Source organism: Cervus elaphus, chromosome 23 (assembly GCF_910594005.1).
Source record: "Cervus elaphus chromosome 23, mCerEla1.1, whole genome shotgun sequence".
In the NCBI taxonomy this organism is placed as follows: domain Eukaryota; kingdom Metazoa; phylum Chordata; class Mammalia; order Artiodactyla; family Cervidae; genus Cervus; species Cervus elaphus.
Window position 1 is genome coordinate 75005859 of NC_057837.1, and position 14686 is coordinate 75020544.

General features: G+C 44.5%; 1 protein-coding gene and 1 pseudogene across 5 annotated transcripts in view; one reads left to right on the plus strand and one right to left on the minus strand.

Moving 5' to 3' along the window:
* EYA2 (EYA transcriptional coactivator and phosphatase 2) overlaps positions 1-14686 on the plus strand; it is a 253660-nt gene that overhangs the window by 190662 nt on the left and 48312 nt on the right. The gene's annotated exons all lie outside the window — the stretch shown is intronic.
* On the minus strand, positions 331-10066 carry LOC122681745 (annotated as a pseudogene). The gene is made up of 2 exons (XR_006337096.1): positions 10052-10066; positions 331-1425 (listed from the first exon to the last, which is right to left on the minus strand). The product of XR_006337096.1 is annotated as a vacuolar protein-sorting-associated protein 36-like (transcript).

The following is a 14686-nucleotide window of genomic DNA, read 5'->3' on the forward strand; positions in this document are numbered from 1 at the left end:
AAGGTATATGTGATCCTCATTCTATCCAGGACACGACTGGATTTTCGACTGCTAGTTTTGTAAGTGGCAGAGAAAGGATCCGACCCCAAACTCCAAAGGCCATTGGAACCCCTCTGCCGTGAGCAGAGCACAGCCCATCAGAAGACCCCCAAATTCCAGGCACAGCTTTCAGACCTTCTGTCCAACTCCAGGTCCTTCCAATGCCTGATTTCCCCCGGTGGGCGAGAGGAGAGCTTCGGGCTACACCTGACTCTCAAACATATTTTGGGGTTATATTTTTTAAGTCAGCTGCCACCATTCAAACTGGAGAGATTTTTTTTTTTTAAGCTGCTTTATTTGATCTGCTAAAGACATGCCTATGGCTGCCTATAAAAAGCCCTTAGGAAGAGCCTCACGTTACATCCTGCAGTTGGATGTTGTCAGGTTCTTAAACTACACTGTAGGTCTAAACTTCTTCATGAAAACCCCCCAAAGTGCACACTAAATGCAAAGAAAAACTTCTTTTACAATTCAGTGAATTTCAGTCACACCAAAATAATGATCTAACCTGTCCAAACACGCAACTTCTTTTTCTTCCCCTATGAACTAAATTCTTTTCTTTAAAAAATGGTCAGATTTGAAGATCGAGTTAAAATCCATCAAATTTCCAGTTAAACTCTGAGGGTTTCTATATAACAGTAGCATGATTTTGAATTCATATTGGCATTCAGCTTTCTGTATTTTCCTATATGTATCCTAGAGAAACTTCCTGGATCATAATATTTAGGGAGAAATCAAAAGGGTCTTGTATGATACTGCAAAGTTCCAGTAAATTCTGTTTATCAGGGTTTACCCTTAGCTCAATGGCATTCAACCTCTCCATGATGCAAGTATATGGATAACAAGTTATTTCAGATACAGAACTCAGCTCTGTGTCATAAATAAATCTGGGTAAAACCGCAAGCCTTCCACTGAATCATCTCGGCAAAGATGGCCCATCTTCTCGGCAAGAAGCAACCTCTCTTTAGCCAGGAGGACAGACATTCCCACGAGCTTAGCAAACTCTTCTGATGTTAACGATCCCTTCTCTGAAACCGTCTCCAAGGCTGAGGCCATCATTTCCTCCTCCTTGTGGGACTGAAGTTCAATGACCATGACGCCGCTGTCAAACACGCGGAGTCTGAGAGGTAACTTCAGCGCTTCCAACATCTTGCACGCATTCACTAAATCTTCTGGTGAAAGCAATTCCATTCCTCGAGCTTGGTTTACTAAACAGTACACCTCCGTAAGTGACATTATTCCTCTTCATTCCTCCAAAGGTGCCTGCAGTATTCCAGCCAGCCGTCTGGCCAGCTGCATGTGGTACTGTGTGCCGGAGCCGTAGGTTTCCCTGGTAACCGGGTTAGCTATCCCCATGCTCAGCAGATAGGACTTTAACCTGATGGTCTATAATGAGAGGAAAAGATACACAAAAAGACTCTGCAGATTTAGTCTCTCTAGCCAGCATCTGAAATCCATCAGACATTCAGTTCCACTCGATTATTTCTATATCTACCCATCTCTGGAGAGATTTTTTTAAAGCTTTATTTTATTGAAGTGTAGTTGATCTGCAATGTTGTATTAGTTCCTTTACACAGCAAAGTGATTTAGTTTTTTATATATATATATTCTTTTCCATTATGGTTCATTACAGGATATTGAATGCAGTTCCCTGTGCCATGCAGTAGGACCTTGTTGTTTATACATAAGAGCTTGCCTCTGCTAATCCAGAACTCCCACTCTGTCCCTCCCCCAACCTTCCACGCGCCCTTGGCAACTACAAGTCTGTTCTCTGTATCTGTGAGTCGGTTTCTGTTCCATAGATATAAATTCATTGATGTCGTATTGTAGGTTTCACATAGTAAAAGTGATACCGTGTGGCATTTGTCTTTCTCTGTCTGACTTCACTGCATATGATCCTCTCTGAGTCCATCCATGTTGCTGCCAATGGCATTATTTTGTTCTTTTAATGGCTATTCTACTGCATGTGGGTACCATATCTTCTTTATTCACTCATCTGTCGATAGAAATTCGGTTGTTGCCATATCTTGGCTATTGTGAAGAGTGCTGCTGTGAGCACGGGACTGCATGTATCTTTTTGAATTATAGTTTTTCTGGATATATACCCAGGAGTGGGGTTGCTGGATCATATGGTAACTCTATTTTCAGTTTTTTGAAGAACCTCCTTGCTGTTTTCCACAGTGGCTGCACCCATTTACACTCCCACCAGCAGGGCTCCCTTTTCTCCATACCCTCTCAGCATTTGTTATTTTTAGACTTTTTAATGATGGCCATTCTACACGGTGTGAGGTGGTACTTCATTATACTTTTGACTTGCAGTTATCTAATTATTAATGATGATGAGCATCTTTTTATGTGCCTATTGGCCGTCAGTATATTTGCTTTGGAGAAATGTCTGGTTAGGTCTTTTGCCCAGTCGTTGATTGGGTTGTTTGTCTTTTTGATATCAAGTTGGATGAACTGTTTATCAGTCACATCACTTGCAAATATTTTCTCCCAGTCCATGGGTTGTCTTTTCGTTTTGTTTATGATTTCCTTTGCTGTGCAAAAACTTACAAGGTCCCATCAGATGATGAGTTTTATTTATTTATTTATTTATTTATTTATTTGGCTGCACCGGGTCTCAGTTGTGGCACCTGGGAGTTTCAATCTTCATTGCGGCGTGCAGGGTCTTTTAGCTGTGGCATGTGGGATCTTTAGTTGAGGCCTGCAAACGCTTGGCTGCAGCCTGTGAAATCTTGTTCCCTGACCCAGCATCAAATCTGGGTCCCCTGCATCGGGAGCATGGAGTCTTAGCCACTGGACCACCAAGGAAGTCCCAAATGAGGAGATTTTAGATAAGCAACAAGGATATATTGTATAGCACAGAGAATTATAGCAGTTATCATGTAATAACCTTGAATGGAGAATAATCTGTAAAAATACTGAATCTATGTACTATGCTGTACGCCTGAAACTAATATAATATTATCAATCAACTAGACTTTAAATGAATAGTTTTCTAACTGGGGGATTTGACACAGAAATTGAGGCTCTGGGTTCTCTTGAACAATCGGAAGATCTGGCCATGCTGCATCCACACTCCCAAAGGTCACCGCTTGGCTGGAGCTGCATAGCGACTGGTCCCTTTCAGTGGGGTGGGTGGCTTCCAGTTGGCCACAATCCCCCCCACTCCGTGTGGCCTCCCCAGCACTAAGGCCACGTGTCAGCTGTCATTCCTATCTCGCTTGCACTGCTGTCTTTCTCTAAGAAGAGTTAAGGGGAAAGGTAAATATTTCTTGTACCAAGAGGTGGAAATTGAAAGACCAGCAGGCGCATGTTTCACCTGCCCCGTTTCACTCCTTGAAGTGAACTGCTTAGTCTCCACAAGTCTTCTTGGCTTTTGTGCCTCATCCACAGAATAAAGTCCAGACCCTGCAGGCTGGCTTCTAGACCTTCCATGACCTTGATCGTCCTTCCATTCTGTCCAGGCTCACCTCTCAGACTCTGATCTTTCTCTTTTCAGCCACAGCCTTACAGTTGCACCAATAGACTCCCCCATCTTTATCCATGCTGTCCCCTTTGCCAGGAATATTTTCTCACTTGCCACTCATTTGCCCAGCTAATGCTCACTTAGCATTCAGGTCTTATGTTAGACATCTCTGCCTCCAGGAAGCTCTCCTTGACTACACTGAGATAGGTGTCCTTCCGGTGTGTTCCCTTAGCACCCTCTGTTTGTCGCTAATTATTTTATCACCTACTAATTTGTGTCTCTCCTTCACTAGACTTCAGAGCTCAAATGCAGGGACTGGGCCCATGTCTTAGTTCCTTCCACATTTCTGCTTTCTAGCACAGCATGTTCTATGTGCCCCATAATTAGTTGTCAGCTTAATTTTCTCTCCTTTATAACTCAGCACAAGCTGATTTAAACAGAAAAGTGAATTTATTGGCATTTATAACCAAAAAGTCCTGGGGCATGCTTGCATCCAGAGGCTCAAATGGTGTCAACAGAAGTCAGCCTCTTTGCATCTGTTGGCTCTGTTTTCTTCAGGTTGACTTCGTTCTTTGCACGTGTGATGGCAGAAATGCCCCCAAGCAACACAGGACTGCCAGCCTGATAACTGTTGTAAAAAGAGAGTAACTGTTTCCCAGGAGTTCCAGCCAAGTGCCAGACGAAGCTCTCCTTGGCCTGGCTAGAGCCAGTCCCTCAAAGGTGGACGTAGGTTGAGACAGCCCCCTTGGAACTACAGAGATGGGGAGTGATGGAATCCCCCCTGCGCAAACACTCAGGACACCGTTACCAGAAGGTAACAGCACGGATGCTGGGAAGATGAGAACAGCAGCCCTTAGCTTCCGTGTGTATGTTTTAAGCCATATGAGAGCCAAGAACGTGCATGGTCTTACCCAGCTCACAGCAGGTGCTCAGTAAGCGCTTGAAGACAAATCTGACCCAGTTACCAGGGGCCACGCCCTTAGATGTGGCTCTGAAGGGTCTGGCCCATTACCTCCGTGCCCTCATCTCCTAGGACTCCTCCCCTCCCTCTCTCTTCTCCAGCCACACTGGTACTCAGCCCTGCCAGCCACGCCCTGCCAGCCACACGCCGACCTCAGGGCCTTGGAACACTTGCTTCCCTCTGTCTGAACCATTCCTCCTCCCACCTGGCTTCCTCCCTGTCCCCCTGAAGATCTGTTCCCATGCACAGATTCACACGAAGACCTCTAACCATCCCATGAGATGCAGCGCCCCCTGCACAGCCCACACAACATAAATTCTTTGCTGTATTTTTTCCATAGTCTTTATCACTCCATGTTTACAATGCACTTTGCCCAGTTCTCGGAAGCACACTTTCTTGGTGGTCTGAGTGAATGAATGTCTTTTAAAGATCTGCATCTTTATTTATTTATTTATCTATCATAATTTATTTGGCCGTGCTGGGTCTTAGTTGTGGCACACAGGATCTTTAGCTGTAGGGTGTGGAATCTAGTTCCCTGACCAGGGATCGAACCCTAGCCCCCTGCGTTGGGAGCTCCGAGTCTTAGCCAATGGACCACCAGGGAAGTCCCAAGAACTGCATCTTTAGAAGCATGTTGCTGGTTGTGTAAGAATATCCTCTCTCTGGAATGTGTCACTACCACTACAAATAATAGTAAAAACAATAACAGAAATAATAATGAAAAGCAGAAGATGCAAGAGCGTTGATGAGGACGTGTCCATTGCTGGACAGAAGCAGGAGCCACTTTGCTGGGTGTCAGGCCCTGATCTAAGCATTTGGTATGAACTTCCAGAAATGCACTGGCCTCCCGTGCCAAAATGCACTGGTCTCAAATGCCCCTCAGTCACGAATGGTGACTCGAGTTAGGCTGGTCATCTCATCTGGGTCGTCTGGAACTTTCCCAGTTTTCACGCTCAAGGTGCCAAGTCCCAGGAACCTCCCCAGTTAGGCACACCCGGACAGTCGGTCCCCCTAATCTATGTTCACAGCTCCATTTATCTATTTAATTTTTTGCCTTTAAGTTTACATCCTAGGAAAATGCCTTTAAAGCTGCCAGACACCTCCAGCTGAAAGAACATTTTTCAAAGGAGTAGTTGCGTAAAACTTCAAAAGAGGAACCAGTTTAGACATCTTTGTTTGTTCTCTTCAATTTGACTATGATTTTATCATTTGTAGTCAGTTTGATTCTTTTGTGATTCAGTGATGACGGGGATTTATCCTGCTGGTTTTTTTGGTAAAGTTCTTGTGAGTACAAATAGACCCATTTGCTGAGCTAAGAAGATCTTTTCTCTTTTCTGTGTTCTCCTATGAAACTGCCAAAGAAGCCAAGTTTTGTTTTTTTTTAGCTTTACTGTTTAAACATGTGAATCAACTTTTTTTTTTCTTTACCACCATCATTTTCTTGTCTTCCTCTTTCAAACAAGCTGATCTGTTTTCCAGGAGTTTCCAAGTAATTAAACCCAATTAAAACCATTAAATTCTTTCTTTTAATGACAACTTTATTATTAAAAGCTAACCACAAGGAGGAGATTTAACTGGCAAAGCCCTCCATTGTGTGTTAATCCGTCCCTAACCTCTGGCTGACACTTCCAAGAGATAAACCCCACAGAATAGCTAGGCTGGTTTAATGAATAGCTTTAATTAATACTTTTCTTCCTTGTGGCAGAGTAATTATTTGTTCAGCTTGTAAACAGCTACTTGGCAGTGGTTTTTTTAAAGGCCCAGTTGGCTTGTATGGTGTGATGGCTTTGATTGATTTTGTGTGTTTGTGCGTTTGGTTTTCTTTTTTCTTTAAAAGGGAGAGGGAGAGGTCTGTGTTCCAGAATCGGTGCAGAAGCACGTTGACCCCACGTTGGGGGCGTCAGGGTAATCTACACAGGAGAAAAGGCAGGCGAACGCACGTGGCAGGCTGCCTGAATTTGTGAACTGTCTCCAAAGTGGGCAAGGCTGCCCTTTGCAGAAGTCTACAAGCCCAGACAGGGTGCCCGCCAAGACACAAGCCTAGCTTGTGGCAGTCTGGGTGCTGGGATGAGGAGGAAAAGGCCAGGGTCAAAAATGCCAAACCAAGCTTTTCTCTACGTCTCCCCTGATCGCCCCTTCAGGTGCCACCTGAAAAGGACAGCCCAGTGCAAGTGCTGGGTGTGGCCAGTGAGGCCCCGGAGAAGTTAACTCTGTGAATAAGAATGACACACCCTCTGTGCCTGCTCCCAACTCAGTATCCACTAAAGAGCTTCACAAAGATCAGCTCGTTTAGGAGTAGATGCTCTGGTTACTCACATATGCAGACCAGGAGATGGGCACAGCGGCTTCTAGCAGTCACTCACCTCCTAGTAAGAAGGACAGAGCCCGGGTCTGCAGACAGGGGCCTGGCTGCAGTGGTGATTCCGAACAGCTGGGCCACACGGCCCTTTGAAACAGGAGAATGGCACTTTCCACTCAGCTGGTTGGGAGATGAAAATTTTTTTTAACTCATCACTTATTTAGAAAGCTAGTTTCCTTGATAAGTTTTGTCCACTCTAGAATTACAGAGTGGACTAAGAACCAAGTCTTTCACTAATTTTAAAGGAATTAGAGCAGCAGTTCCCAACTTGGGGGTACCCTGGCCTCCCGGTCGCTTGACTGGAGACATTTTTGGCAGTCACAACTGGATGAGGGGGATATACTCCTGGCATCTAATGGGTAGAGGCCAGCGATGTCACTGAACAGCCTACCATGGACAGTACAGCCCCAGCAAAGAATGACCGGGCTCCGAGGGTCAACAGTGCCGAGGCTGAACACCCCTGATTTATCGAGAGCTCAGTTTTTCACTCAGAGACATTCTGTAAACACACAAAGCAGTGTTCACGCACCCACCTATCAGTCTCCTAAAGAACTAGCCCAAACTTCTTTTAAAGTAATTAAGAGTTCCCTGGTGGTCTAGTGGTTAGGTCTAGTGGTTAGGCACTTTCACTGCCATGGCCTGAGTTCAATGCCTGATTGAAGAACTGAGATCCTACAAGACAGAGGTCCCCCACCTCCAGCGTCTAATGCCTGATGATCTGAGGCAGAGCTGATGTAATAATCATAGAAATAAAGTGCACAATAAATGTAATGTGCTTGAACCATCCCCCCACCACCCCAGTCCATGAAAAAATTGTCTTCCACAAAACGATCCCTGGTGCCCAGAAGGTTGGGGACCACTGCCTCGAGACACCAAGTGTGGCCCAAAAAAATAAGAATAAAGTGATTGACTAAGGAATTCTCTTAGTGAATTTGACTGTTAACCATGCCGCTAGCTTTCAGAAACACATCTAAGGAGCTGAGTTCTCGCCGGAATATTAGCTGTGAGCTTGCTAATTAACAAGTAATTAGCGAGATCACATCCTGAACGTGCAAACATCTACTTCTGCTGGTTATACATGTTTCCTTAAGAAAATGCCTTGTGAGGAGCTTGAAGTAGGGTTAACTAATTCCATCACCTAAGAAGCTTCAGGGTGAGAGAAGAGTTTGGAAATCTCCGGATGCCTCTTTAGACATGCCTCCCGCTGGGAGCACTCAGAGATGCCTTTGGAGTGGGAAGTCCAGGAAGGCTTACACCTGGGGCTGGGTCCACTTGGAGACCGGAAGTGGCTTAACGTGTAGGATATCAGTGTAGGAGCATCTTGGAGGAAAGACGGTGGGCTGCCCCCTCTAAATGTTGAAGGACTGACTGGCATTTCACCCAAGACCCCCGTGATGAGGGTGAAAGAGACTGCCCCTGGAAGCTGCCGTCCTTTGATCCCCGTGAGAACAAGATAATGTACATACAAGAGTTGTGTTTTTCATTGTTTGGTTGCTTTTTTTTCTGAAAATTACTTTTGGAAGCATTGCATTTGGTAACATTCATGGATCTAGAGAGGCCCTGAATTGGTTACCAAGATGGGCCTTCCCCCGGCTCATCTCTCTTTGACACACACAATGACATCCTAAGAAGTTATGGGCTGCTCATAAATCAGGGGTTGGGGCGGAAGGCTGGGGAGCCAAGGGAGGATTCAGAGTCCTTCAAAGCCGGCTCAAGTGATGTGACTTCCAATCTCAGCCAAAGCGTCTGGTTCCTGAAGAGCCATTCCTGGCTTGGGGAGTGGGGAGGTGGGGACAGCTAAGAAGTGAGGGATTTACTGGGTAACTTTGCTTTTCCACATCACGTCTGGGAAATGAGAGGCACAAATGCTCAGGGGCAATGAAGGGAGATCCTTCCCCGGCCCGTGGTCTCTCCTTTTATCCACTCTGAAGCCCAGCGGTTATTAAAAAGGAAAGCTAGCCTGAGACCTGAGAAAAGAATCAGGCTGATTTTTGCATGGCAACCGCCTGTCATTTCTCTTAACTTTGGAAGTGTAATTTAATTAAATGGGTCCCTTGTTCATTAATGGAGAAGGAAATGGCAACCCACTCCAGTATTCTTGCCTGAAAAATTCCATGGGCTGAGGAGGCTGGTGGGCTACTAGGTAGCCAGGGTCCATGGGGTCGCAAAGGGTTGGACACGACTGAGCAACTTCACTTCACTTGTTCATTAAAAGTAGACCTCAACAGTTTTAAATCATACATTTACCAAAAAAAAAAAAATTCTGGTGGTAATGTGACTGTAGCTTCTTTTTCTTAATAAAGTACTTGTTAGTAGTTCCTGTGAAGACATACTCTGTGAGTAAAATGGATAAGATTTTGGTTTCTTCGGTAATCCCATTACCGAAAGAGTGTGGGGTCCGGCTGCTCACCACTCCAAAGCCGATAAACAGGCCATGTTGATGGAAAGGAAACTTGGCTTTATTTCAGATAGCAGCAGCTCGGAGGGAGGGTGACGGACGTCTGTCCAGAGGCCAACTCCCCACCAGCACCACTGGCAACCAGTGGGCAAGAGCTTTGACAGAAGTCGGGCGGTACATGCAGAAACAGCACAGTCAGCTCGGACAGTCATCTTCAAATTGGTCATCGGTGGTCTGACCAGTGTCATCTTGATTGTTTTAGGTCCAGTTAATCTTCAGTTCCAGGGTCCACTTGTTCCCATTTCTTTGCAGCCAGTTTTCAGAATTGTGGCAGCTCGTGTCCTGGGTACAGTCTGGTCCTCACGCAGTTAACCTTCTCCACCTGGTGTTCAAGTATCTATAAGCCAGCTCACAGGATATGGCTCAGAATATTATCTATAGTCCTTGAGAAAGAACTAAAGGTCCTTGACTTGCTTAATGACTACATTATTATTATTAGTCTCCTTTGACTGTTTTCCTGTTCCCACATTTCCCACTTCTCTGATTCAACTTATTCTTTAAAGTTTTCCGCAGACAAAAGGCGGGCAGAGGACATGGTGGTGGGGGGAGGCGGCAGGAGGCACAAGGACCGTAGGGTACTGCTCCACTTCAGTCCTGGGTTTGAATCCCAGCTCTGTCGCTTATTAGCAGGGTGACCCTGGACAAGTCACCTCCTCGCTTTGAATCTCACTGTAAACTCGGGAAGAGATATTTTGAAGAGGAAGTGTGCTAATAGACAAAAGACTTACAAACACTTAAATATTTATTTTTAAAAATACTTACCTGAGCATCTGCCATGTACGCGGTCCAGGTTCAAGTTGCATAGCAGTAGCTCTCATAGAGCTTGTGTTCTGGTTGAGAGAGAAGCATCAAAAATCATAAGATCTTTCCAGATAATGATAAATGCTGTTAAAAACTGTAACAGTGTCATGAGATGTCGCATGAGTGGAGGGTCAGCACCCAGGTTACTTTAGGCAGGATGATCAGAGAAGGTCTTTCTGGTATTGAAAGTGGGAACTGGATGTTACAGAGGGGCTGGCCATGGAAGCTTCTGGGGAAAGGGGATTCCAGGCAGTGAATACAGCAAGTGCAAAGGCCCTGAGGCAGTATCGAGTTGGCAAGCTCACAGAGCAGATCAGTGGGTTAGAGTGGAAAAGTGAAGGATGCTGGCGTTATTCCCAGGGCCAGGGGATGCTGATGGGTTTTAAAAGAGGAGGGACAGTTCTGGTTTTTGTTTTAAAAAGACCAATCTGGCTGCTGCGTGGACAGTAGCTTTGGAGGTGAGTGGAAGCTAGCTAGCTGTATATAGCCCGGCATACAGATGTGCTTATTTCCAGTCTCCTTCACCATCTCCCTCTCTCAGTGATGATCTAAAGGCCCCTTAGGAATAAAGTAAAGACATGAGTTACAGGCTAGGCTCGGATAATTAGAAACAGGTTTTTTATAACAAGAGTGTCCAGCAAAGAGATGGGAAAGTTACGTGGGATGTGTGACAATTTTTCATTACATATGACTGTCCTGTATCCCTGGCACCCTCTAATGTGTATTTTCCAACATCACCAAGCAGTTAATTCAATTCTGACTCTGTCCTCCTGAAGACAGCAACACAGGTTAATCCCACTCGCTAAGGACTCAGTCCCACAAGACTGCCCCCACTTCAGATGCCAGTTGCAAGTCTAGATTGTTACCTGTGCTTCTGACCAACTAGCTATAAATTAGAGGTTCCCATGACCCCCTCCTTGGGTTCAACTAATTTGCTGGAGCTCGCAGGACTGAAAGAAACACTTACATACAGGGACTAGTTTATTACAAAGGATATTATGAAGGATACGGATGAACAACCATGTGGAGAAATACATAAGGAGGGTCCAGAAGGGTCCCCAGCACAGGAGCACCCGCATGCAACTGGGGTGTGCCCCCTTCCCAACATGTGAATATGTTCATCACCCCAGGGAAAGTCGCTCAGTCCTGTCTGACTCTTTGTGACCCCATGGACTGTAGCCCACCAGGCTCCTCTTTCTGTGGGATTTTCCAGGCAAGAATACTGGAGTGGGTTGCCATTTCCTTCTTCAGGTATGAAACATAATGATTCTGTATTTTTATAGATTTCACAGCATAAAATGTTATTATGATTGAGTGTATTCTCTGTGCTGTCCATTACGTGCCCGTGACTTATGTATTTTACAGCTGGTAGTTTGTGCCTCTCAATCCTCTTCACCTATTCTGCCCACCCCTCTCTCCTCAGGCAACCACTTGTTTGTTCTCTGTATCTATGAGTGTTTTCATTTTACGTTTGTTTGTTTTGGTGTTTTGATTCCACATATAAGTGAAAACATACAGTATTTGTCTTTCTCAGTCCAGCTTATTTCACTGAGCAAAATATCCTCCAGGTCCATCCATCTTGTCAAAATGGCAAGATTTCCTTCTTTTTCACGGCTGGGTAACATTCCGTTGTATATACACACCATATCATCTTTATCCATTCAACTGCTGATGGGCACTTAGGATGCTTCCATATCTTGGCTATTAGAAATTCCAAGGGCTTTAGGAGTTCTGTGCCAGAAACAGGGACAAAACCCAAATATATATTTCTCACTATAAATCACAATATCGACTCTCCCCAAATGCCCCCATGGACTGATTCGCCTTTGAAAGCTCCCGAAGGAAAAAAAAAAAAAAAGAAAGCTCCCGAAGGAACACCTTGACTTTATTGTTGTATTTATGTTATTTATTTCCGGCCTCAGTGGGTCTTCGGTGCTGCACGGGCTTTTCTCTGATCGCAGAGAGCGGGCGCTGCCCTCTGGCCGTGGCACACGGCTGTCATTGCGGTGGCTTCCCCTGTTGCGGAGCAAGGGCTCCGAGCTTCAGCAGTGGCAGCACAGGGGCTCAGCCGCGTGGCACACAGGCTTAGTTGCTCCATGGCACGTGAAATCTTCCCGGACCAGGAATCGAACCCCTCTCCACTGCTTTGGCAGGATTCCTACCCACTGTGCCACCAGGGAAGTCTGAAACACCTTGATTTTAGATTTCTAATCTCTGGAACTCTGTAAGAGGATAAACCTGTGTTGTTTCAAGCCACTGAATCTGTGGTAATCTGTTACAGCATCCACAAGAAACTAACATACATGCTCATCTTCGTGTTTAACTTCCCAGTGATGGTGAGTGGAACAGGTTTGCCATCTGTGGTCATGAGGACAAATTTCTTTCTGAACTGAATGCGTTTGTTTAAAAAAAAAAAAGTGCAGGAAGGGTAGCTCAATTAAAGGAAGATCCTAAGCTAAATCCTAAGCAGTGTGTGAAAACTTGCAAAGGTGTTACAAGAATGGCCATGGTTTAGGAAATACCAGGTGAAACTATTGCACAGGAATTTCTAAGTGGGGAAAGCTTTCTGATGGAAGGTTTTGGCTGATTCCTTTTTGCTAATTTGCCTATGCTAATAATACCTAAGCACCAGGAGGAAATCATATCACACTCATTATCCTATGGGAGCCCTAGAAAGGAGTCACTTGCTTATATTCAGGTGAGGAAACTGAGACCCAGGGAGGGTGAACATCTCATCCAAGGTCATGTCCCTGGGGAATGGCAGTCCTGGGATTTGAAGCCAGGTCCGGCTGACTCCGCAGTTAATGTTCCCAGTCGCTTTGCTTCAGGGAGCTTCTTGCCTGTGGCCACTTTCATGCACACCTGGTGAATGATGGAGGCGATTTGTGGTGCTCGTTGGAGGAAAGCCACTTGCTCCATTAGGCAGTGCTTGTATAAGGAAGAGACTGTGGCCCTAAGACCAGATAATAAATCAGACCCTTCCGTGTACTTGACTTCACAACACTTTAGGGTTGAGGGAGTAAGAGGTGCCATCAGAAGAGAAGACAGTCTTCTGAAGTGCTGCCTGGAAAGGTTCAGTTATTCCTAAGATGTGCAGAAGCACTTGAACTTGCCTGTGGTCATTGCCACTCTGACAGAAATATACCTGTTCTGGTGCAGACACAGGGAGGCCGTGAGCAGAGTCAAGAATCTTCCAATTGCATGCAACAGAAACAGCACACATCAGTTTAAGACAAAATGGAAAATGTATTTGTGTAACCAGAATATCCAGAAGTAGATTTTGGAAACAGTGGGTATGATCCCCCAATATTTTCGTATGAATTTGCATATGATGATGTACTTTGATGTTTTGTCACCTATTCTAGAGATTGGTAAATTTTTCCCCAGTGGCATAATAAATATTTTAGGATTTAAGCTAGGCTCTGCAGGAGCTATCAACTCTGCCATTATAGCCCAAAAGCAGCCACACGCACTGAGCGAACAAGTGGGCATGGCTGTGTTCCAGTAAAACTTTATAAAAACAGACAACTGTAGTTTAGTAACCCCTAGATTCTCTTATATTTCTTTCATTCTTTTTTTTCTCTTTTAAGCTGGTCCTTTTTAAAGGAAACATTCACTAAAAGGATGACAACCTACTCTTTGAAAAACTCGTTTAATCTTTGTATTAATAACAGTTTTATGAGTTGATTAACCCCATTTTACAGATGAAAAACTGAGGCGCACAGAGGTTAAGTAACCTGTACAAGGTCATCTAGTGGTAAGAGGTGGAACTAGCCTTGAGCATAATAAGCGGTCTGGCTCAGAACCCACACTCTTAACCTACTGCAAAACACTCAGTAATGAGTGGCTATTATTATTATCCAGCCAGCTGTGAAGAAAAAAAAAAAAAGACCACAGTCTTATAAGTTAATTTCAAGATTAATTGGGGTGTGCCTTTCTTTTCTTCAAAGTGTCGTGATGCTGAATAAATAATGTGTGGCTCTCACCTCTTTGAATTATAAACGGAATTAAATGATAAACCATCTACTACAAAAGCATTATGTGCTTAAAATAGAAAACTTGGAAAATTCAATAAAGGAAATTCTCTTTTGGACGAATAGAGCTGTGATTCATTACATACGACTTTTTGGTTCAAAACTTGGACTCCTTCAGAAATGAAAATGGTTTCCTCCTAATCCACAGGGATTGGGCAGAAGACCTCTAAGAATACAGCTTAAATCGAAGAGCTTGGATATTTGGGAGTGATGAAGGCGCTTGACAGAAAACAATTGCCGTCATCTAAATTAACATCTAAATTAACCACAAAGAATTTTTGCATTCAGATTTTGAAACCTCCAGGAATCCACATGCCATTTTCCTCATTCAAGTTTGTTTGATATTTGATTAATTTCGTTTTAGGAAAAGACTTTCTGTTTTAAGGCTCCTACCCTCTCCCTCCACCCCATCCAGGAAATACAGCCATACGTCGTCAAAAGATAACTTACTGATCCACAAGGCAGATCTTTGAGGGGCCCATATGGTAAACACCCCTAGCATCTTCCTCTAATTAAGAGAACCTCACCAAGAATGCGTGATAATTAGGTTACAGCTGCATCC